General features: G+C 39.0%; 1 non-coding gene across 1 annotated transcript; it reads left to right on the top strand.

The window, feature by feature from the left end:
• The first annotated feature begins 2,591 nt into the window (after nt 1-2,591).
• Nucleotides 2,592-2,698, top strand: LOC147924334 (small nucleolar RNA R71). The gene has a single exon (XR_015587839.1). It is a non-coding gene; the product is annotated as a small nucleolar RNA R71 (small nucleolar RNA).
• Nucleotides 2,699-23,426: the final 20,728 nt, after the last annotated feature.

The raw sequence follows: 23,426 nt of genomic DNA, 5'->3' as shown, positions 1-23,426 counted from the left end.
AGAGTGTGAGAGGTATAGGATTGTGCAAGGTCCTTATAAAGAAGCTAAGGGGACAAGGAGACAAGGGTGGAGCGTCCATACCATTCAAATTTGAATTGGGAATCTTTGACTTGCCTTTTCGGCTGCCACTCGACCCCACACTCGACCAGCACGTGGTCGAGCACCTTGACCAAATTTGAAATTTCAAAATTTTTCTCCTTGTTCTTCCCTCCACTCGATCATTCTAGAATAATGGGAATCGAATGGGCCTCAAATCTTACCCAGCTCGGCCGAGTACCTCTCGTGGCCTGGTGGAGTGGGCCTGCGAGTCTCCTTCTCCAAGTCCACATCTCTCCTTACCCAACTATATTTTCACCAAAAAGCCTGTCCAACAAAAACATAAAAGAAAACACATCAAAACTACTAAGAAATTAAAGCATATTTACAAAGGATACCTTAGGGACTTCCTCCCTAGTGAGCTTGTTTAAAGTCACTAAGCTTGACTTTGGTTTCCTTCTTAGCCTTGATCTAGATACCAAGGAGGTGATGAAATCCTCCCTGGAATCTCTTGGTCACTGTGAAGTTGATCCTTGATCACCTCACCCTTAGCACTCAAACCATACTTCTTCTTGATTTTGAGCCTTGGTCTTGCTTTCCTCAAAGACCTCTTGTTCAGCTTAACTTGGAGATCCTCAACCATACTAGACAGCTCTTGAACTGACCTCTTAAGCTTTTCCACGGAATCCTCTTGAAGTGGGAGCTCAGCCTTTGAGGTTACCTTATCATTTAAGCCTCCTTGACCACCTTTGTCCTTGATAGTAAAAGGCTGGTCATCAATGGTAGGAAGGTTGGTTGGATTGTAGATGTTGAACTTTATAACTACATCTTCAGCAATGTTCAAGGTCACAAGACCTTCCTTAACATCAATAACTGCTCCAACAGTGGCTAAGAATGGCCTCCCTAGTAAGATTGGATCTTCAGGCTCCTTGTCCATCTATATGACCACAAAATCAGTGTGAACCCTTGCCTTCCCTATCTTGAGTGGGACATTCTCCAACCTTCCAACTACCTCTCTATTTGTCCCATCAGCTAGGCACACATGGAGGTTAGTGGATTTGAAATCAGTTCTCCCAAGCTTTTGAGCTATGGAGTATGGCATCACACTTGTTGAAGCTCCCAAATCACAAAGACATTGATTGTAGTGAAGGTAACTGATGGTGCAAGACCGATAGAATGGCCCTAGATCCTTAAGCTTAAGTGGGATGATCACTCCTCCAAGGTTCTCAAGATCCTTCTCATCTTGAGCTTGAGCCTTCTTTTTTGACAAATCAAGCAAAAAATTTCTATAGAGAGGATATGGTTCATACTGTTCCAAGGCAGGTCCTCTCTCCTCTTCTTGGTAAGCTATGATGATCTCTTGAATGGCTGACACTTGTTCCTTTTTCTCAACCAAAGCTTCTTCCTTCAAAACCTTTTCTTTCTCTAGTTGCTTAGCCAACATCTCCTTTTTTTCAATTATTTCCCTTAACTCCTTGATCTTCTGTGCTTTAAAACGCCCAGGGAATGGTAGTGGAGGCTTGTAGGCAGGAGGAATGTACTTAGCAGGCTTGACAGCTTCGGAGTCTCCAGCTCGATCGACCACTCGAGCATGCACCCGGTCGAGTGGCTGCTCGAGTTCCTGGTCGAGTTCGTATGCGAGCTCCTGTTGCTTTGCACAAACGTCACTTGGGGTTTCAGTGACTAATGTATTCCCCCAAACTTGGACTTCACTATCCTCAGTGACTTCTTCCTCATGAATTTGAATGGTTTTGGCTGTGAACTCCCTTGGATTTTGAACAGCTTTTCTAGGGAGTTGGTTGGGTTTTGGAACTGAAGTAGAGGCTATTTTACTCTCCATATACTTCACTCTGGAACTAAGACCCTCAAACTTCATATTCAGATCATTGTACTGTGATGATAACCTTTGGTTCAACTCAGCAAACTGCTTGGCTTCCTCAATCTTTCCTTGTGTTTGTCCAATCAACAATTGTTGCATCATTGCTCTTAAGTCTTGTTCTTGGCCTTGGTTAGTCTGAAACCCTGGTGGGGGACACAACTGAGGCTTGAACACTTGATGTTGTTGTTTGGGGACATAGTTTTGTTGCTGTTGAGGCTGTTGAGGTGGATAGACTTGGTCTTGAGGATTAGCCACATTGGTACTCCTATAAGAGAGATTGTTGTTCTTGAAACCCACTTGGTTGTAGCCTTTGAATCCTCCTTGATTTTGCATGTAGCATAACTCAGCAAACTCAGTCTCCCCCTCTTGAACTGGAACCTCTTCTTCCCCAATGAAGTGAATAGACTTTTGTTGGCTAAGAAGGATCTTGTCAAGCTTCTCATTGACCATCTTCAAGTCCTTCTTGTACTTGTCCTCTTGATCAGTTGAGGAACTCCTTATGGTTCTGTCATAGTCCTCATTATAGTTGCCATCTGACTGAGCAAGATTCTCAATTAATTCCCATCCTTCTTCCACATTCTTGTTGAGGAAATTGCCATTAGAAGCTGTGTCAAGAAGCATCCTAATCTTGGGAAGCACTCCTCTATACAATGTACTCAAGAGTGACTCATTGTTGAAGCCATGATGAGGACATTGAGTCTGAAATCCTTTGAACCTCTCCCATGCTTCACAAAAGCTTTCATTGTTTCTTTGAGCAAACCCAGAAATCTCATTCCTCAATATAGCAGTCCTTGCATTGCAGAAGAATTTGGCTAAGAAAGCCTTCTTGCAAGCATCCCATGTGGTTATTGCTCCAGTAGGAAGAGTCTTCTCCTAAAGGTGTGCCTTTTCTCCAAGTGAGAATGGGAATAGCCTCAACTTGAATCAATCTTCACTCACTCCATTGATCTTTGTAAGACCACAAATTCTATCAAACTCATCAAGGTGATCTAGTGGATCCTCCATTGGCAACCCATGGAACTTGTTAGCTTGAATCATGGAGATCAATCCCCTCTTGATCTCAAAGTTGTTGTTTGGCACTGTTGGAGGCACAATACCATCCCTTTGGTTGTGGGTGTTGGGTGCATCTCCAGCACAAATGTGCCTAGGTCTCTGCTCATGGTTAGCTTGTTGCTCCATGATCACTGAATCCTCTTGCTGAACTTGAACTACCCTTCTTCTCTGATTTCCCAAACCCTTTTGCTTCCTATGTATGTTGTCAATAGGCCTTTGAAGATTATCTTTCCCCTTAGACCTTGTGTACAGATTCGAACAGGTTCACAATTGAGCTCAGGCTCGTCTGGGGGGTCAAGTCGACTGGGGAGTGGTGTCCAAATGTACACGGCTTCTGGCTCGATCAAGTGCTCGATCACTGCTCGGTCGAGTGGTGGTCGAGTGACTGGTCGAGTGGTACCTGAAATGGAACTTCAACCCAGCAACAGAAGAGTCAAGTGTATAAACGAACTTAATCTTTGACTAATATGGATCACTAAATATCACAAAAACACACTCAAATGGGCAACGGCGCCAAATTGAAAAAAGGTTTATATGGTGGTGAATGATGATGAATGTATGCAATGGTGGTGTGAATGGAATGATGGATGGGTGTTTCAATTCCCCTTATGCTGTTGCAGTATAAGAGGTATCAATCCTATATGAGTGTTTGTGAACAATTAGGATATGCATATGAATCTAAGTTAAGACAAATGTAAAAATTGTTTGTCACTAACAATCCTAAGATGGAAATGTAAAGATGCATAAAGTAAACTATAAGAACTAAGAACTAAATGCAAATGAAACTGAATGATTGCAACAGTAATGAAGCAAGAACATAAATAGAAACTACTACTAATGAACTAATGCAAGACAATTAATGAACTGAAAACTAAATGAATGCAACTAGAATGAGACAGGAATGAAACAGGACAATCACAAATCATAAACAAGAGTTCTGGGGATGAACTCGAGCAAGCACTCGACCGAGTGTAGGTCGAGTGGGAGGTCGAGTTGGTTAAATCCTGAAAACAGAGCAACACAATAAAAACAGAGCAATGCAAATACGAATCAAACAACAAGCAAGCAACATGACTAAGACTTTAAAATCAATAAACAAAGAAGGTCCTGAGGATGGATTCATGGGATGAACTAATCATTGTGGTTATCTAACTTGGTCAACAAATCTCAAGCAAACTTTGAGCTAACCTCTAGACATATAAATCTAAGACAAGTTTCTCCCATTCTCATTTTCAAGAAACAATCAAACCTATGCAATTCTAGACTTGTTCTCACACAGTAAAGAATCTACACAAGCAGGCATTAAGCAATACATCTCAAACCAAACAAGACCTCTAATCTCTTAGCAAGCCTAATGGTAAGCTCTAGATCTAGCCTTATCTATGCTTCTTAAACATTGGTGTGATGCTAAGAAGCTTGAGATCAGATCCTACCCTCTCAGATATAGGATCAGCATTAAGAACATCTAGCCTAGAAGAGATCTACAACAATCAAGCTTGACCAAATCACACAAGCCACAAGATCAATCCATCCTAACCCATCCTTAAGATCCTAAGCAAGCTACTCACAACAATACATGATGCACAAAGTAAAAAACCCAGAAAATATTGAAACCTGCATTATTAGAAAGATGAAACAAAGATCTTCAATATTGATGAAAGGATCAAACTCAAATTCTCAATATTAAGAAAGTTATGAAACCAACAATACTGAGGAATTTAGTCTTTTTCAAGTAAAAGATCTAAGAAAAATAAAAGTGCAAAAAGAATAATTCCCAAAAGGGTAAAAACTAGGTTTTAGAGAATATCTAAAAAGCTGGACTCTTTTGGTGGCTGCAGGTACAAGGCTTTATATAGGAGAGGAGGTGGAAGCCCTAAAAATACAAAAAGTCAAAGTAGTCAACGGCTCGGTCAATTCGACCAGTGCTCGGTCGAGTGGCTTGGTCGAGCTGGCTTCTCTCGTGCAATCTCCACTCGGTCGAGTCCTCCTCAGCACACGGTCGAGTGTCTGGTCGAGTGTGCGGTCGAGTTGGACTCTGGACCTTGGTTCTTCAGCCTTAACTCCCTTGTTTCCTCCTCATGATTGCTTCACATCACTTCTCCATTGCTTCCATGCTCCAAAATCACCTGTTTATGCATGAAAAGATGCAAATGCAATGCAACTAAACTCTAATGCATGATTAGTGCTAAAGCTACACAATAATGGTTAAAATGGATAGCAAAAGATGCAAAAGATGTGAATAAACTAAGGGAAAACAAGGTAAAATATATGAACATCACTTATACCCATTTTGTCCCAAAACAGGCTAAAACCAAGAAAACATTGCTTAGAAGCACTAAACAGCTATGATAGTGTTTCTGGGGTTAAAATGTGTCTTAATCCAATGCAACTGACTAGTTATAAGACTTTGAGATAGATGTGGAGAGTTTAAAAGCCACTTATACCCATTTTGTCCCAAAACAGGCTAACACCAAGAAAACATTGCTTAGAAGCTGTAAACTGTTATGTTAGTGTTTATGGGGTTAAAATGTGTCTTAATGCAATGCAACTAACTAACTATAAGAGTTTGAGACAGATGTGGAGAGTTTAAAAGCCACTTATACCCATTTTGTCCCAAAACAGGCTAAAACCAAGAAGACATTGCTTAGAAGCTGTAAACAGCTATGTTAGTGTTTCTGGGATTAAAATGTGTCTTAATCCAATGCAACTAACTAATTATAAGAGTTTAAGATAGATGTGGAGAGTTTAAAAGCCACTTATACCCATTTTGTCCCAAAACAGGCTAAAACCAAGAAAACATTGCTTAGAAGCTGTAAACAGCTATGTTAGTGTTTATGGGGTTAAAATGTGTCTTAAGCCAACGCAACTAACTAATTATAAGACTTTGAGATAGATGTGGAGAGTTTAAAAGCCACTTATACCCATTTTGTCCCAAAACAGGCTAAAACCAAGAAAACATTGCTTAGAAGCAGTAAACAGCTTTGTTAGTGTTTCTAGGGTTAAAATGTGTCTTAATCCAATGCAACTAACTAATTATAAGACTTTGAGATAGATGTGGAGAGTTTAAAAGCCACTTATACCCATTTTGTCCCAAAACAGGCTAACAGCAAGAAAACATTGCTTAGTAGCTGCAAACAGCTATGTTAGTGTTTATGGGGTTAAAATGTGTCTTAATCCTTTGCAACTGACTAGTTATAAGAGTTTGAGATAGATGTGGAGAGTTTAAAAGCCACTTATACCCATTCTGTCCCAAAACAGGCTAAAACCAAGAAAACATTGCTTATGAGCACTAAACAGCTATGTTAGTGTTTCTGGGGTTAAAATGTTTCTTAATCCAATGCAACTGACTAGTTATAAGACTTTGAGATAGATGTGTAGAGTTTAAAAGCCACTTATACCCATTTTGTCCCAAAACAGGCTAACACCAAAAAAACATTGCTTAGAAGCTGTAAACTGTTATGTTAGTGTTTATGGGGTTAAAATGTGTCTTAATCCAATGCAACTAACTAATTATAAGAGTTTCAGATAGATGTGGAGAGTTTAAAAGCCACTTATACCCATTCTGTCCCAAAACAGGCTAAAACAAGGAAAACATTGCTTAGAAGTACTAAAGAGCTATGTTAGTGTTTCAGGGGTTAAAATTTGTCTTAATCCAATGCAACTGACTAGTTATAATACTTTGAGATAGATGTGGAGAGTTTAAAAGCCATTGATACCCATTTTGTCCCAAAACAGGCTAACACCAAGAAAACATTGCTTAGAAGCTGTAAACAGTTATGTTAGTGTTTATGGGGTTAAAATGTGTCTTAATCCAATGCAACTAACTAATTATAAGAGTTTGAGATAGATGTGGAGTGTTTAAAAGCCACTTATACCCATTTTGTCCCAAAACAGGCTAAAACCAAGAAGACATTGCTTAGAAGCTATAAACAGCTATGTTAGTGTTTCTGGGGTTAAAATGTGTCTTAATCCAATGCAACTAACTAATTATAAGAGTTTGAGATAGATGTGGAGAGTTTAAAAGCCACTTATACCCATTTTGTCCCAAAACAGGCTAACACCAAGAAAACATTGCTTAGAAGCAGTAAACAGCTTTGTTAGTGTTTCTAGGGTTAAAATGTGTCTTAATCCAATGCAACTAACTAATTATAAGACTTTTAGATAGTTGTGGAGAGTTTAAAAGCCACTTATACCCATTTTGTCCCAAAACAGGCTAACAGCAAGAAAGCATTGCTTAGTAGCTGTAAACAGCAATGCTAGTGTTTATAGGGCTAAAATGTGTCTTAATCCAATGCAACTAACTAATTATAAGAGTTTGAGATAGATGTGGAGAGTTTAAAAGCCACTTATACCCATTCTGTCCTAAAACAGGCTAAAACCAAGAAAAAATTGCTTAGAAGCACTAAACAGCTATGTTAGTGTTTCTGGGGTTAAAATGTGTCTTAATCCAATGCAACTGACTAGTTATAAGACTTTGAGAATGATGTGGAGAGTTTAAAAGCCACTTATACCCATTTTGTCCCAAAACAGGCTAACACCAAGAAAACATTGCTTAGTATTGATCAAGAATAAGCCTATGGCGTCCGTACAGTCCGTACCGTCCGTACGTGCAAGCAATGAGGCCGAGTGAAGCACTAAGGCCGAGTCATCTATGTGTGAGGATAGTGAGGAGGCCTGCTCACCTCCGGCCCATGAGAAGGATCGAGAATCCCTTGTGTAGCCGTTAGGGAGAAAGCGCAAGTGGACAAGAGTGGAAGACTAGGACAAGTCGCTATCACCGATCACCTACCCCCTCTCTCTCTCTCCTAATTGTCGATTTCTCTTGTGTCTACTTTAGGTCATGTGGTCGCCCTAGCTGCCTCCCTATTTAAACTCTTGTCATGTGTTGTATTTGAGATATTCTACCTAATTCTAATCTATTATCACTCTCTCTCATACTATTCGCCACCAACTCTTCTTCTTCATTCTAAACCTCTCAAATCTCTAAGTCTTCCGCTTATTTCAACATGGTATCAGAGCCAGGTTGTCGTTCTTGATAACCTATCTCTTCTATTCTTCCATTCTTCATTCTTGTTCACTCGATTCTCAGTCCTATTTCTCTTTATTCTCCGGGTAAAAGCTTTGTCCATCGGTCCATAGCGGTTAAACCATGGAAAACGCCAAACCCATTGTCATGCCGGTTGTTCTCAAAGGAACAAACTACTTGCTGTGGACTAGAACCACAAGAACTGCCCTTGGAGGTCGTGGTCTTTGGAGTCATGTCGAGAGTGACTATGCTCCAAAACAAAACCTAAAAGGAGAAGATGAAGGCGCTTCCGAGGAGGAAGTAGAAGAAGAGAGCGAGAGGAAGGCCAAGTGGTTCCAAGAAGACCAAGTTGTCCTATCTGTTCTCCAAAACTCTCTTGACACACCAATCCTTGAGGCCTACTCATATTGCGAGACGGCCAAGGAGTTGTGGGAGACACTTAAAGGTGTCTATGGCAATATCTCCAACTTGACTCGGGTCTTTGAGGTCAAGAAGGCCATAAATGAGCTTAACCAAGATGATGTGGAGTTCACTAAACATCTTGGCAAGTTTCGAGCTTTATGGTCCGAGCTTGACATGTTGCGGCCGAGTACACTCGATCCGAGTGTGTTGACTGAAAGAAAGGAGCAAGACAAGATCTTTGGTCTCCTTCTTACTTTAAACCCATCCTTCAACGATCTCTTGAAGCACATCCTCAGGGCAGAGACACTTCCCTCCTTTGAAGACATTTGTTCACAAATCCAAAGAGAGCAAGGTTCTCTTGACTTGTTTAGCGGTAAGGGGGAGCTTGCTACGGCTAATAAAGGAGTGTACAAGCAAGAGGAGAGGAAGGTGTGGATATGCGACCACTGCAAGAGGCGGGGTCACCTGAAAGACAAGTGCTGGGTCCTCCACCCTCATCTCAAACCGGCCAAGTTCAAAGCAAACCTTTCAAAGGAAGCGGTTAGCGACAAGGGAGCCGGGCCGTCAAAGCAAGGAGATGAGGCAGCCATGACCGCAGCCTATGGAGAAGTGGTTAGGAAATCAGACCTTGAGGCGCTCATCCGTTCCATTGCCTCACTCAAGGAGTCTGGTATCTCTTTCTTTACCTCTAAGCCTAGTAAATCTCTTGTCATAGACTCGGGTGCTTCTCACCACATGATTAGTAATCCTAGTCTAATTGACAATATAAAACCGGCTTTAGGAAATGTTATAATTGCAAATGGAGAACAAATACCAGTGAAAGGAATAGGGGACTTGAAACTATTTGATAAAACCACAAAAGCTTTCTTTATGCCTACCTTCACATCTAATCTTCTATCGGTTAAGAGAACCACTAATGATTTGAATTGTTATGCAATCTTTGGTCCTAATAGTGTTCATTTTCAGGATATTGAGACTGGAAAAGTTCTTGGAGAGGGACAAGGGAGTGGAGATCTCTATGTCCTAGAGAAAACCTCGCCAAGTTTATCTACTAAATCTTGTTTTGTTGTTAATTTGGATAGTGTGTGGCATGCTAGATTAGGCCATCCTCATTCTCGTGCCCTTGCTTTAATGTTACCAAGTGTTTCTTTTGATAGTTCAATGTGTGAGTCTTGTATTCTTGGTAAACATTGCAAATCTATTTTTCCCAAGTCTAAAACTATTTATGAGCATTGTTTTGATTTAGTGCACTCGGATGTGTGGACTTCACCATGCCTTTCTAGAGATAATAACAAATATTTTGTGACTTTTATTGATGAAAAATCTAAGTACACATGGATTACTTTGTTGCCTTCAAAGGATAGAGTGTTTGATGCTTTTATAAACTTTCAAAATTATGTTACTAATCATTTCAATGCTAAAATTAAGGTACTTAGATCAGACAATGGTGGAGAGTATACAAGTCACAAATTCAGAGAACACCTAGCAAAACACGGCATACTACACCAAACAAGTTGTCCCTATACGCCCCAACAAAATGGTGTAGCCGAGAGGAAGAACCGACATCTAATGGAGGTGGCACGGTCGATGATGTTCCATTCACACGTTACAAGGCGATATTGGGGTGATGCTGTGATGACCGCATGCTACCTGATCAATCGGACACCAACCAAAGTCCTTAATGACCTATCGCCATTTGAGGTATTGAATGGATTTAAACCATCTCTAGAGCACTTACGGGTCTTTGGGTGTGTTTCTTTTGTACTTGTGCCAGGAGAACAGCGGAGTAAGCTCGATCCCAAAAGCATAAGGTGTATGTTCATCGGCTACTCCACTACTCAAAAGGGATACAAGTGTTTTGACCCAAAGACAAGCCGGCTGTATGTATCAAGAGATGTTCGGTTCTTGGAAAATGTGGGTTATTTTGATAACAAAGACTGGAACAGCTTGAAGGATCTTTCATCATCACCAAATGATAGATCCTCCAGCCTTAAGTTTCTCCTTGACCATCTCGGAAATCCGCCTACGGCCACAGCCCTTCCTCAGCCAGAACCCAACCCAAGCTCCATTGACCATACGCTCGAGCCGGAAGGTGCTATGCCCGAGATGATATCCCCGGACCATGAGATGCCCGAGTCAAACCAGAGCATGACCGAGGCACATGAGATGCCCGAGCCAAACTCAAGCCTGACCGAGACACGACCTGATGCCGAACCGGTCATCGAAGATGTCACTCAGTCCAGCCAATCAGTGCCGCCAGCTCAACCAGCTCCACGACGAAGCACGCGTGTCCGGTCTCACCCCTCTACATGGAAAGATAAGAGGGTCTACTACAACAGTCAAGCCGTCGCACATCCTATCCAAGCCGTATGTTCGCTCGAGCTGCTTCCGACCGAGCACCAAGCCTTCTTCGGCCAAGTTGATGAACACTGGGTTCCCCAAACGTACGAGGAGGCCAAAGAACATAAGGTATGGGTAGATGCTGTGGAGGATGAAGCTGGTGCAATGATCAGAAATCACACATGGGATGAGGCTGACCTCCCCAAAGGGAAGAAGGCCGTAAGTTCAAAGTGGGTATTCACCATCAAGTTCTTGAGCACGGGAGAGATTGAGAGGCATAAGGCACGGCTGGTGGCCCGAGGGTTCACTCAAACCTATGGAGATGACTACATGGCAACGTTTGCTCCCGTGGCCAAATTGCATACCGTGCGAGTAGTGCTATCGTTGGCCGTGAACCTTTCTTGGGACTTATGGCAAATGGATGTGAAGAACGCGTTCCTCCAAGGCGAGCTAGATGAAGAAGTGTACATGACTCCTCCGCCTGGTCTTGAGGACATTGTTGCTCCCGGGAAAGTCTTACGGTTACGCAAGGCCATCTATGGCCTCAAACAGTCACCACGCGCCTGGTACCATAAGCTCAGCTCCACTCTTAAGGCGAATGGCTTTAGACGATCGGAGGCTGATCATACTCTTTTCACTCTCAAGACATCACTTGGCCTGGTTGTGGTGCTGGTTTATGTCGATGACATCATCGTGACTGGCGATGACAAGGCCGGTATTGTTGCCATTAAAGACTCTCTCAAGTCTGCCTTTGACATTAAGGACCTCGGAGAGCTCAAATACTTCCTCGGCATCGAAATCTGCCGTTCCCCGGAGGGTATCTTCCTCTCACAACGCAAATATGCTCTGGACTTGCTTGCTGAGACAGGCAAACTTGGTACGGTTCCAGCTACTACACCACTGGATGAAGATTACCAGCTCAAGCGAAAGGGGGAGAGCATTCGGGCGAAGGAAGGCAAACCATGCGAACCATTGGACGAGCCGTTCCCGGACGTCACACGCTACCGACGGCTTGTAGGTAAGTTGATCTATTTAACTATCACACGACCTGATATCTCTTATGCTGTGAATCAGGTGAGTCAGCACATGCAAGCTCCAAGCAAGTATCAATGGAGTCAAGTGGAGAGGATCTTGAGCTATCTCAAGGGCAGCCCTGGTCAAGGCATTTGGATGGGTAAAAACGGCAACACTGAGATCGTGGGTTATTGTGATGCGGACTATAATGGAGACACATTGGATAGGCGGTCAACTACTGGATATTGCACCTTTGTTGGAGGAAACCTAGTTACATGGAGGTCTAAGAAGCAAAAGGTGGTGTCATGTTCAAGTGCCGAGGCTGAGTACCGAGCTATGAGGAAGCTAACTAATGAGATGACATGGTTGAAAGGTCTACTTAAGGATCTCGGCATTGAAACAAGACAGCCGATGACAATGCATTGTGACAATGAGGCAGCGATCCACATAGCCACTAACTCAGTCTTCCATGAACGGACCAAGCACATTGAGAGCGACTGCCACAAGGTTAGGGAGAGGATCGAAGAGGGAGCGGTTCTACCATGCCACACAAGGAGTCAAGACCAGCTAGCCGACATCTTCACCAAATCTGCAAGTCCCAAGGTTTGTGATTATATTCATAGCAAACTTGGACTTGTAGACATCACACGGCCGTGATCAACTTTCCTAATCCGTGGACAGCACACTCTTTTTCCCTTGGCTTAGTTTTGTCCCATGAGGTTTTCTAAGTCAAGGTTTTTAATGAGGTGCTGCTTCACGGGTTCCAAGCTTAGCCATTTCATCAGGCTAAGCTTGAGGGGGAGTATTGATCAAGAATAAGCCTATGGCGTCCGTACAGTCCGTACCGTCCGTACGTGCAAGCAATGAGGCCGAGTGAAGCACTAAGGCCGAGTCATCTATGTGTGAGGATAGTGAGGAGGCCTGCTCACCTCCGGCCCATGAGAAGGATCGAGAATCCCTTGTGTAGCCGTTAGGGAGAAAGCGCAAGTGGACAAGAGTGGAAGACTAGGACAAGTCGCTATCACCGATCACCTACCCCCTCTCTCTCTCTCCTAATTGTCGATTTCTCTTGTGTCTACTTTAGGTCATGTGGTCGCCCTAGCTGCCTCCCTATTTAAACTCTTGTCATGTGTTGTATTTGAGATATTCTACCTAATTCTAATCTATTATCACTCTCTCTCATACTATTCGCCACCAACTCTTCTTCTTCATTCTAAACCTCTCAAATCTCTAAGTCTTCCGCTTATTTCAACACTTAGAAGCTGTAAACAGTTATGTTAGTGTTTATGGGGTTAAAATGTGTCTTAATCCAATGCAACTAACAAATTATAAGAGTTTGAGATAGATGTGGAGAGTTTAAAAGCCACTTATACCCATTTTGTCCCAAAACAGGCTAAAACCAAGAAGACATTGCTTAGAAGCTGTAAACAGCTATGTTAGTGTTTCTGGGGTTAAAATGTGTCTTAATCCAATGCAACTAACTAATTATAAGAGTTTGAGATAGATGTGGAGAGTTTAAAAGCCACTTATACCCATTTTGTCCCAAAACAGGCTAACACCAAGAAAACATTGCTTAGAAGCAGTAAACAGCTTTGTTAGTGTTTCTAGGGTTAAAATGTGTCTTAATCCAATGCAACTAACTAATTATAAGACTTTGAGATAGATGTGGAGAGTTTAAAGCCACTTATACCCATTTTGTCCCAAAACAGGCTAACAGCAAGAAAGCATTGCTTAGTAGCTGTAAACAGCAATGCTAGTGTTTATAGGGTTAAAATGTGTCTTAATCCAATGCAACTGACTAGTTATAAGAGTTTGAGATAGATGTGGAGAGTTTAAAAGCCACTTATACCCATTCTGTCCCAAAACAGGCTAAAACCAAGAAAACATTGCTTAGAAGCTGTAAACAGCTATGTTAGTGTTTCTGGGTTAAAATGTGTCTTAATCCAATGCAACTAACTAATTATAAGACTTTGAGATAGATGTGGAGAGTTTAAAAGCCACTTAAACCCATTCTGTCCCAAAACAGGCTAAAACCAAGAAAACATTGCTTAGAAGCACTAAACAGCTATGTTAGTGTTTCTGGGGTTAAAATGTGTCTTAATCCAATGCAACTGACTAGTTATAAGACTTTGAGATAGATGTGGAGAGTTTAAAAGCCACTTATACCCATTTTTTCCCAAAACAGGCTAACACCAAGAAAACATTGCTTAGAAGCTGTAAACAGTTATGTTAGTGTTTATGGGGTTAAAATGTGTCTTAATCCAATGCAACTAACTAATTATAAGACTTTGAGATAGATGTGGTGAGTTTAAAAGCCACTTATACCCATTTTGTCCCAAAACAGGCTAAAACCAAGAAAACATTGCTTAGTAGCTGTAAACAGCTATGTTAGTATTTATGGGGTTAAAATATGTCTTAATCCAATGCAACTGACTAGTTATAAGAGTTTCAGATAGATGTGGAGAGCTTAAAACCCACTTATACCCATTCTGTCCCAAAACAGGCTAAAACCAAGAAAACATTGCTTAGAAGCACTAAACAGCTATGTTAGTGTTTATGGGGTTAAAATGTGTCTTAATCCAATGCAACTAACTAATTGTAAGAGTTTGAGATAGATGTGAAGAGTTTAAAAGCCATTTATACCCATTTTGTTCCAAAACAGGCTAAAACCAAGAAGACATTGCTTAGAAGCTGTAAACAGCTATGTTAGTGTTTCTGGGGTTAAAATGTGTATTAATCCAATGCAACTAACTAATTATAAGAGTTTGAGATAGATGTGGAGAGTTTAAAAGCCACTTATACCCATTTTGTCCCAAAATAGGCTAAAACCAAGAAGACATTGCTTAGAAGCTGTCAACAGCTATGTTAGTGTTTCTGGGGTTAAAATGTGTCTTAATCCAATGCAACTAACTAATTATAAGAGTTTGAGATAGATGTGGAGAGTTTAAAAGCCACTTAAACCCATTTTGTCCTAAAACAGGCTAACACCAAGAAAACATTGCCTAGAAGCAGTAAACAGCTTTGTTAGTGTTTCTAGGGTTAAAATGTGTCTTAATCCAATGCAACTAACTAATTATAAGACTTTGAGATAGATGTGGTGAGTTTAAAAGCCACTTATACCCATTTTGTCCCAAAACAGCCTAACAGCAAGAAAACATTGCTTAGTAGCTGTAAACAGCTATGTTAGTGTTTATGGGGTTAAAATATGTCTTAATCCAATGCAACTGACTAGTTATAAGAGTTTGAGATAGATGTGGAGAGTTTAAAAGCCACTTATACCCATTCTGTCCCAAAACAGGCTAAAACCAAGAAAACATTGCTTAGAAGCACTAAACAGCTATGTTAGTGTTTCTGGGGTTAAAATGTGTCTTAATCCAATGCAACTGACTAGTTATAAGACTTTGAGATAGATGTGGAGAGTTGAAAAGCCACTTATACCCATTTTGTCCCAAAACAGGCTAACACCAAGAAAACATTGCTTAGAAGCTGTAAACAGTTATGTTAGTGTTTATGGGGTTAAAATGTGTCTTAATCCAATGCAACTAACTAATTATAAGAGTTTGAGATAGATGTGGAAATTTAAAAGCCACTTATACCCATTCTGTCCCAAAACTGGCTAAAACCAAGAAAACATTGCTTAGAAGCACTAAACAGCTATGTTAGTGTTTCTGGGGTTAAAATGTTTCTTAATCCAATGCAACTGACTAGTTATAAGACTTTGAGATAGATGTGGAGAGTTTAAAAGCCACTTATACCCATTTTGTCCCAAAACAGGCTAACACCAAGAAAACATTGCTTAGAAGCTGTAAACAGTTATGTTAGTGTTTCTGGGGTTAAAATGTGTCTTAATCCAATGCAACTAACTAATTGTAAGAGTTTGAGATAGATGTGAAGAGTTTAAAAGCCACTTATACCCATTTTGTTCCAAAACAGGCTAAAACCAAGAAGACATTGCTTAGAAGCTGTAAACAGCTATGTTAGTGTTTCTGGGGTTAAAATGTGTATTAATCTAATGCAACTAACTAATTATAAGAGTTTGAGATAGATGTGGAGAGTTTAAAAGCCACTTATACCCATTTTGTCCCAAAACAGGCTAAAACCAAGAAGACATTGCTTAGAAGCTGTAAACAGCTATGTTAGTGTTTCTGGGGTTAAAATGTGTCTTAATCCAATGCAACTAACTAATTATAAGAGTTTGAGATAGATGTGGAGAGTTTAAAAGCCACTTAAACCCATTTTGTCCTAAAACAGGCTAAAACCAAGAAAACATTGCTTAGAAGCTGTAAACAGCTATGTTAGTGTTTCTGGGTTAAAATGTGTCTTAATCCAATGCAACTAACTAATTATAAGACTTTGAGATAGATGTGGAGAGTTTAAAAGCCACTTAAACCCATTCTGTCCCAAAACAGGCTAAAACCAAGAAAACATTGCTTAGAAGCACTAAACAGCTATGTTAGTGTTTCTGGGGTTAAAATGTGTCTTAATCCAATGCAACTGACTAGTTATAAGACTTTGAGATAGATGTGGAGAGTTTAAAAGCCACTTATACCCATTTTTTCCCAAAACAGGCTAACACCAAGAAAACATTGCTTAGAAGCTGTAAACAGTTATGTTAGTGTTTATGGGGTTAAAATGTGTCTTAATCCAATGCAACTAACTAATTATAAGACTTTGAGATAGATGTGGTGAGTTTAAAAGCCACTTATACCCATTTTGTCCCAAAACAGGCTAAAACCAAGAAAACATTGCTTAGTAGCTGTAAACAGCTATGTTAGTATTTATGGGGTTAAAATATGTCTTAATCCAATGCAACTGACTAGTTATAAGAGTTTGAGATAGATGTGGAGAGCTTAAAACCCACTTATACCCATTCTGTCCCAAAACAGGCTAAAACCAAGAAAACATTGCTTAGAAGCACTAAACAGCTATGTTAGTGTTTATGGGGTTAAAATGTGTCTTAATCCAATGCAACTAACTAATTGTAAGAGTTTGAGATAGATGTGAAGAGTTTAAAAGCCATTTATACCCATTTTGTTCCAAAACAGGCTAAAACCAAGAAGACATTGCTTAGAAGCTGTAAACAGCTATGTTAGTGTTTCTGGGGTTAAAATGTGTATTAATCCAATGCAACTAACTAATTATAAGAGTTTGAGATAGATGTGGAGAGTTTAAAAGCCACTTATACCCATTTTGTCCCAAAATAGGCTAAAACCAAGAAGACATTGCTTAGAAGCTGTCAACAGCTATGTTAGTGTTTCTGGGGTTAAAATGTGTCTTAATCCAATGCAACTAACTAATTATAAGAGTTTGAGATAGATGTGGAGAGTTTAAAAGCCACTTAAACCCATTTTGTCCTAAAACAGGCTAACACCAAGAAAACATTGCCTAGAAGCAGTAAACAGCTTTGTTAGTGTTTCTAGGGTTAAAATGTGTCTTAATCCAATGCAACTAACTAATTATAAGACTTTGAGATAGATGTGGTGAGTTTAAAAGCCACTTATACCCATTTTGTCCCAAAACAGCCTAACAGCAAGAAAACATTGCTTAGTAGCTGTAAACAGCTATGTTAGTGTTTATGGGGTTAAAATATGTCTTAATCCAATGCAACTGACTAGTTATAAGAGTTTGAGATAGATGTGGAGAGTTTAAAAGCCACTTATACCCATTCTGTCCCAAAACAGGCTAAAACCAAGAAAACATTGCTTAGAAGCACTAAACAGCTATGTTAGTGTTTCTGGGGTTAAAATGTGTCTTAATCCAATGCAACTGACTAGTTATAAGACTTTGAGATAGATGTGGAGAGTTGAAAAGCCACTTATACCCATTTTGTCCCAAAACAGGCTAACACCAAGAAAACATTGCTTAGAAGCTGTAAACAGTTATGTTAGTGTTTATGGGGTTAAAATGTGTCTTAATCCAATGCAACTAACTAATTATAAGAGTTTGAGATAGATGTGGAAATTTAAAAGCCACTTATACCCATTCTGTCCCAAAACTGGCTAAAACCAAGAAAACATTGCTTAGAAGCACTAAACAGCTATGTTAGTGTTTCTGGGGTTAAAATGTTTCTTAATCCAATGCAACTGACTAGTTATAAGACTTTGAGATAGATGTGGAGAGTTTAAAAGCCACTTATACCCATTTTGTCCCAAAACAGGCTAACACCAAGAAAACATTGCTTAGAAGCTGTAAACAGTTATGTTAGTGTTTCTGGGGTTAAAATGTGTCTTAATCCAATGCAACTAACTAATTGTAAGAGTTTGAGATAGATGTGAAGAGTTTAAAAGCCACTTATACCCATTTTGTTCCAAAACAGGCTAAAACCAAGAAGACATTGCTTAGAAGCTGTAAACAGCTATGTTAGTGTTTCTGGGGTTAAAATGTGTATTAATCTAATGCAACTAACTAATTATAAGAGTTTGAGATAGATGTGGAGAGTTTAAAAGCCACTTATACCCATTTTGTCCCAAAACAGGCTAAAACCAAGAAGACATTGCTTAGAAGCTGTAAACAGCTATGTTAGTGTTTCTGGGGTTAAAATGTGTCTTAATCCAATGCAACTAACTAATTATAAGAGTTTGAGATAGATGTGGAGAGTTTAAAAGCCACTTAAACCCATTTTGTCCTAAAACAGGCTAACACCAAGAAAACATTGCTTAGAAGCAGTAAACAGCTTTGTTAGTGTTTCTAGGGTTAAAATGTGTCTTAATCCAATGCAACTAACTAATTATAAGACTTTGAGATAGATGTGGTGAGTTTAAAAGCCACTTATACCCATTTTGTCCCAAAACAGCCTAACAGCAAGAAAACATTGCTTAGTAGCTGTAAACAGCTATGTTAGTGTTTATGGGGTTAAAATATGTCTTAATCCAATGCAACTAACTAGTTATAAGAGTTTGAGATAGATGTGGAGAGTTTAAAAGCCACTTATACCCATTCTGTCCCAAAACAGGCTAAAACCAAGAAAACATTGCTTAGAAGCACTAAACAGCTATGTTAGTGTTTCTGGGGTTAAAATGTGTCTTAATCCAATGCAACTGACTAGTTATAAGACTTTGAGATAGATGTGGAGAGTTTAAAAGCCACTTATACCCATTTTGTCCCAAAACAGGCTAACACCAAGAAAACATTGCTTAGAGGCTGTAAACAGTTATGTTAGTGTTTATGGGGTTAAAATGTGTCTTAATCCAATGCAACTAACTAATTATAAGAGTTTGAGATAGATGTGGAAAGTTTAAAAGCCACTTATACCCATTCTGTCCCAAAACTGGCTAAAACCAAGAAAACATTGCTTAGAAGCACTAAACAGCTATGTTAGTGTTTCTGGGGTTAAAATGTGTCTTAATCCAATGCAACTGACTAGTTATAAGACTTTGAGATAGATGTGGAGAGTTGAAAAGCCACTTATACCCATTTTGTCCCAAAACAGGCTAACACCAAGAAAACATTGCTTAGAAGCTGTAAATAGTTATGTTAGTGTTTATGGGGTTAAAATGTGTCTTAATCCAATGCAACTAACTAATTATAAGAGTTTGAGATAGATGTGGAAAGTTTAAAAGCCACTTATACCCATTCTGTCCCAAAACTGGCTAAAACCAAGAAAACATTGCTTAGAAGCACTAAACAGCTATGTTAGTGTTTCTGGGGTTAAAATGTTTCTTAATCCAATGCAACTGACTAGTTATAAGACTTTGAGATAGATGTGGAGAGTTTAAAAGCCACTTATACCCATTTTGTCCCAAAACAGGCTAACACCAAGAAAACATTGCTTAGAAGCTGTAAACAGTTATGTTAGTGTTTCTGGGGTTAAAATGTGTCTTAATCCAATGCAACTAACTAATTGTAAGAGTTTGAGATAGATGTGAAGAGTTTAAAAGCCACTTATACCCATTTTGTTCCAAAACAGGCTAAAACCAAGAAGACATTGCTTAGAAGCTGTAAACAGCTATGTTAGTGTTTTTGGGGTTAAAATGTGTATTAATCCAATGCAACTAACTAATTATAAGAGTTTGAGATAGATGTGGAGAGTTTAAAAGCCACTTATACCCATTTTGTCCCAAAACAGGCTAAAACCAAGAAGACATTGCTTAGAAGCTGTAAACAGCTATGTTAGTGTTTCTGGGGTTAAAATGTGTCTTAATCCAATGCAACTAACTAATTATAAGAGTTTGAGATAGATGTGGAGAGTTTAAAAGCCACTTAAACCCATTTTGTCCTAAAACAGGCTAACACCAAGAAAACATTGCTTAGAAGCAGTAAACAGCTTTGTTAGTGTTTCTAGGGTTAAAATGTGTCTTAATCCAATGCAACTAACTAATTATAAGACTTTGAGATAGATGTGGTGAGTTTAAAAGCCACTTATACCCATTTTGTCCCAAAACAGCCTAACAGCAAGAAAACATTGCTTAGTAGCTGTAAACAGCTATGTTAGTGTTTATGGGGTTAAAATATGTCTTAATCCAATGCAACTGACTAGTTATAAGAGTTTGAGATAGATGTGGAGAGTTTAAAAGCCACTTATACCCATTCTGTCCCAAAACAGGCTATAACCAAGAAAACATTGCTTAGAAGCACTAAACAGCTATGTTAGTGTTTCTGGGGTTAAAATGTGTCTTAATCCAATGCAACTGACTAGTTATAAGAATTTGAGATAGATGTGGAGAGTTTAAAAGCCACTTATACCCATTTTGTCCCAAAACAGGCTAACACCAAGAAAACATTGCTTAGAAGCTGTAAACAGTTATGTTAGTGTTTATGGGGTTAAAATGTGTCATAATCCAATGCAACTAACTAATTATAAGAGTTTGAGATAGATGTGGAAAGTTTAAAAGCCACTTATACCCATTCTGTCCCAAAACTGGCTAAAACCAAGAAAACATTGCTTAGAAGCACTAAACAGCTATGTTAGTTTTTCTGGGGTTAAAATGTGTCTTAATCCAATGCAACTGACTAGCTATAAGACTTTGAGATAGATGTGGAGAGTTTAAAAGCCACTTATACCCATTTTGTCCCAAAACAGGCTAACACCAAGAAAACATTGCTTAGAAGCTGTAAACAGTTATGTTAGTGTTTATGGGATTAAAATGTGTCTTAATCCAATGCAACTAACTAATTATAAGAGTTTGAGATAGATGTGGAAAGTTTAAAAGCCACTTATACCCATTCTGTCCCAAAACTGGCTAAAACAAAGAAAACATTGCTTAGAAGCACTAAACAGCTATGTTAGTGTTTTTGGGGTTAAAATGTGTCTTAATCCAATGCAACTGACTACCTATAAGACTTTGAGATAGATGTGGAGAGTTTAAAAGCCACTTAAACCCATTTTGTCCTAAAACAGGCTAACACCAAGAAAACATTGCTTAGAAGCAGTAAACAGCTTTGTTAGTGTTTCTAGGGTTAAAATGTGTCTTAATCCAATGCAACTAACTAATTATAAGACTTTGAGATAGATGTGGTGAGTTTAAAAGCCACTTATACCCATTTTGTCCCAAAACAGCCTAACAGCAAGAAAACATTGCTTAGTAGCTGTAAACAGCTATGTTAGTGTTTATGGGGTTAAAATATGTCTTAATCCAATGCAACTGACTAGTTATAAGAGTTTGAGATAGATGTGGAGAGTTTAAAAGCCACTTATACCCATTCTGTCCCAAAACAGGCTATAACCAAGAAAACATTTCTTAGAAGCACTAAACAGCTATGTTAGTGTTTCTGGGGTTAAAATGTGTCTTAATCCAATGCAACTGACTAGTTATAAGAATTTGAGATAGATGTGGAGAGTTTAAAAGCCACTTATACCCATTTTGTCCCAAAACAGGCTAACACCAAGAAAACATTGCTTAGAAGCTGTAAACAGTTATGTTAGTGTTTATGGGGTTAAAATGTGTCTTAATCCAATGCAACTAACTAATTATAAGAGTTTGAGATAGATGTGGAAAGTTTAAAAGCCACTTATACCCATTCTGTCCCAAAACTGGCTAAAACCAAGAAAACATTGCTTAGAAGCACTAAACAGCTATGTTAGTTTTTCTGGGGTTAAAATGTGTCTTAATCCAATGCAACTGACTAGCTATAAGACTTTGAGATAGATGTGGAGAGTTTAAAAGCCACTTATACCCATTTTGTCCCAAAACAGGCTAACACCAAGAAAACATTGCTTAGAAGCTGTAAACAGTTATGTTAGTGTTTATGGGATTAAAATGTGTCTTAATCCAATGCAACTAACTAATTATAAGAGTTTGAGATAGATGTGGAAAGTTTAAAAGCCACTTATACCCATTCTGTCCCAAAACTGGCTAAAACAAAGAAAACATTGCTTAGAAGCACTAAACAGCTATGTTAGTGTTTTTGGGGTTAAAATGTGTCTTAATCCAATGCAACTGACTACCTATAAGACTTTGAGATAGATGTGGAGAGTTTAAAAGCCACTTATACCCATTTTGTCCCAAAACAGGCTAACACTAAGAAAACATTGCTTAGAAGCTGTAAACAGTTATGTTAGTGTTTATGGGGTTAAAATGTGTCTTAATCCAATGCAACTAACTAATTATAAGAGTTTGAGATAGATGTGGAAAGTTTAAAAGCCACTTATACCCATTATGTCCCAAAACAGGCTAAAACCAAGAAAACATTGCTTAGAAGCACTAAACAGCTATGTTTGTGTTTCTGGGGTTAAAATGTGTCTTAATCCAATGCAACTGACTAGTTAAGACTTTGAGATAGATGTGGAGAGTTTAAAAGCCACTTATACCCATTTTGTCCCAAAACAGGCTAACACCAAGAAAACATTGCTTAGAAGCTGTAAACAGTTATGTTAGTGTTTCTGGGGTTAAAATGTGTCTTAATCCAATGCAACTAACTAACTGTAAGAGTTTGAGATAGATGTGAAAAGTTTAAAAGCCACTTATACCCATTTTGTTCCAAAACAGGCTAAAACCAAGAATACATTGCTTAGAAGCTGTAAACAGCTATGTTAGTGTTTCTGGGGTTAAAATGTGTATTAATCCAATGCAACTAACTAATTATAAGAGTTTGAGATAGATGTGGAGAGTTTAAAAGCCACTTATACCCATTTTGTCCCAAAACAGGCTAAAACCAAGAAGACATTGCTAAGAAGCTGTAAACAGCTATGTTAGTGTTTCTGGGGTTAAAATGTGTCTTAATCCAATGCAACTAACTAATTATAAGAGTTTGAGATAGATGTGGAGAGTTTAAAAGCCACTTAAACCCATTTTGTCCTAAAACAGGCTAACACCAAGAAAACATTGCTTAGAAGCAGTAAACAGCTTTGTTAGTGTTTCTAGGGTAAAAATGTGTCTTAATCCAATGCAACTAACTAATTATAAGACTTTGAGATAGATGTGGTGAGTTTAAAAGCCACTTATACCCATTTTGTCCCAAAACAGCCTAACAGCAAGAAAACATTGCTTAGTAGCTGTAAACAGCTATGTTAGTATTTATGGGGTTAAAATATGTCTTAATCCAATGCAACTGACTAGTTATAAGAGTTTGAGATAGATGTGGAGAGTTTAAAAGCCACTTATACCCATTCTGTCCCAAAACAGGCTAAAACCAAGAAAACATTGCTTAGAAGCACTAAACAGCTATGTTAGTGTTTCTGGGGTTAAAATGTGTCTTAATCCAATGCAACTGACTAGTTATAAGACTTTGAGATAGATG

This window comes from Camelina sativa, chromosome 17 (genome assembly GCF_030686135.1).
Source record: "Camelina sativa cultivar CO46 ecotype springtype chromosome 17, ASM3068613v1".
In the NCBI taxonomy this organism is placed as follows: Eukaryota; Viridiplantae; Streptophyta; class Magnoliopsida; order Brassicales; family Brassicaceae; genus Camelina; species Camelina sativa.
This window is presented reverse-complemented; position numbering and strand designations above follow the sequence as displayed.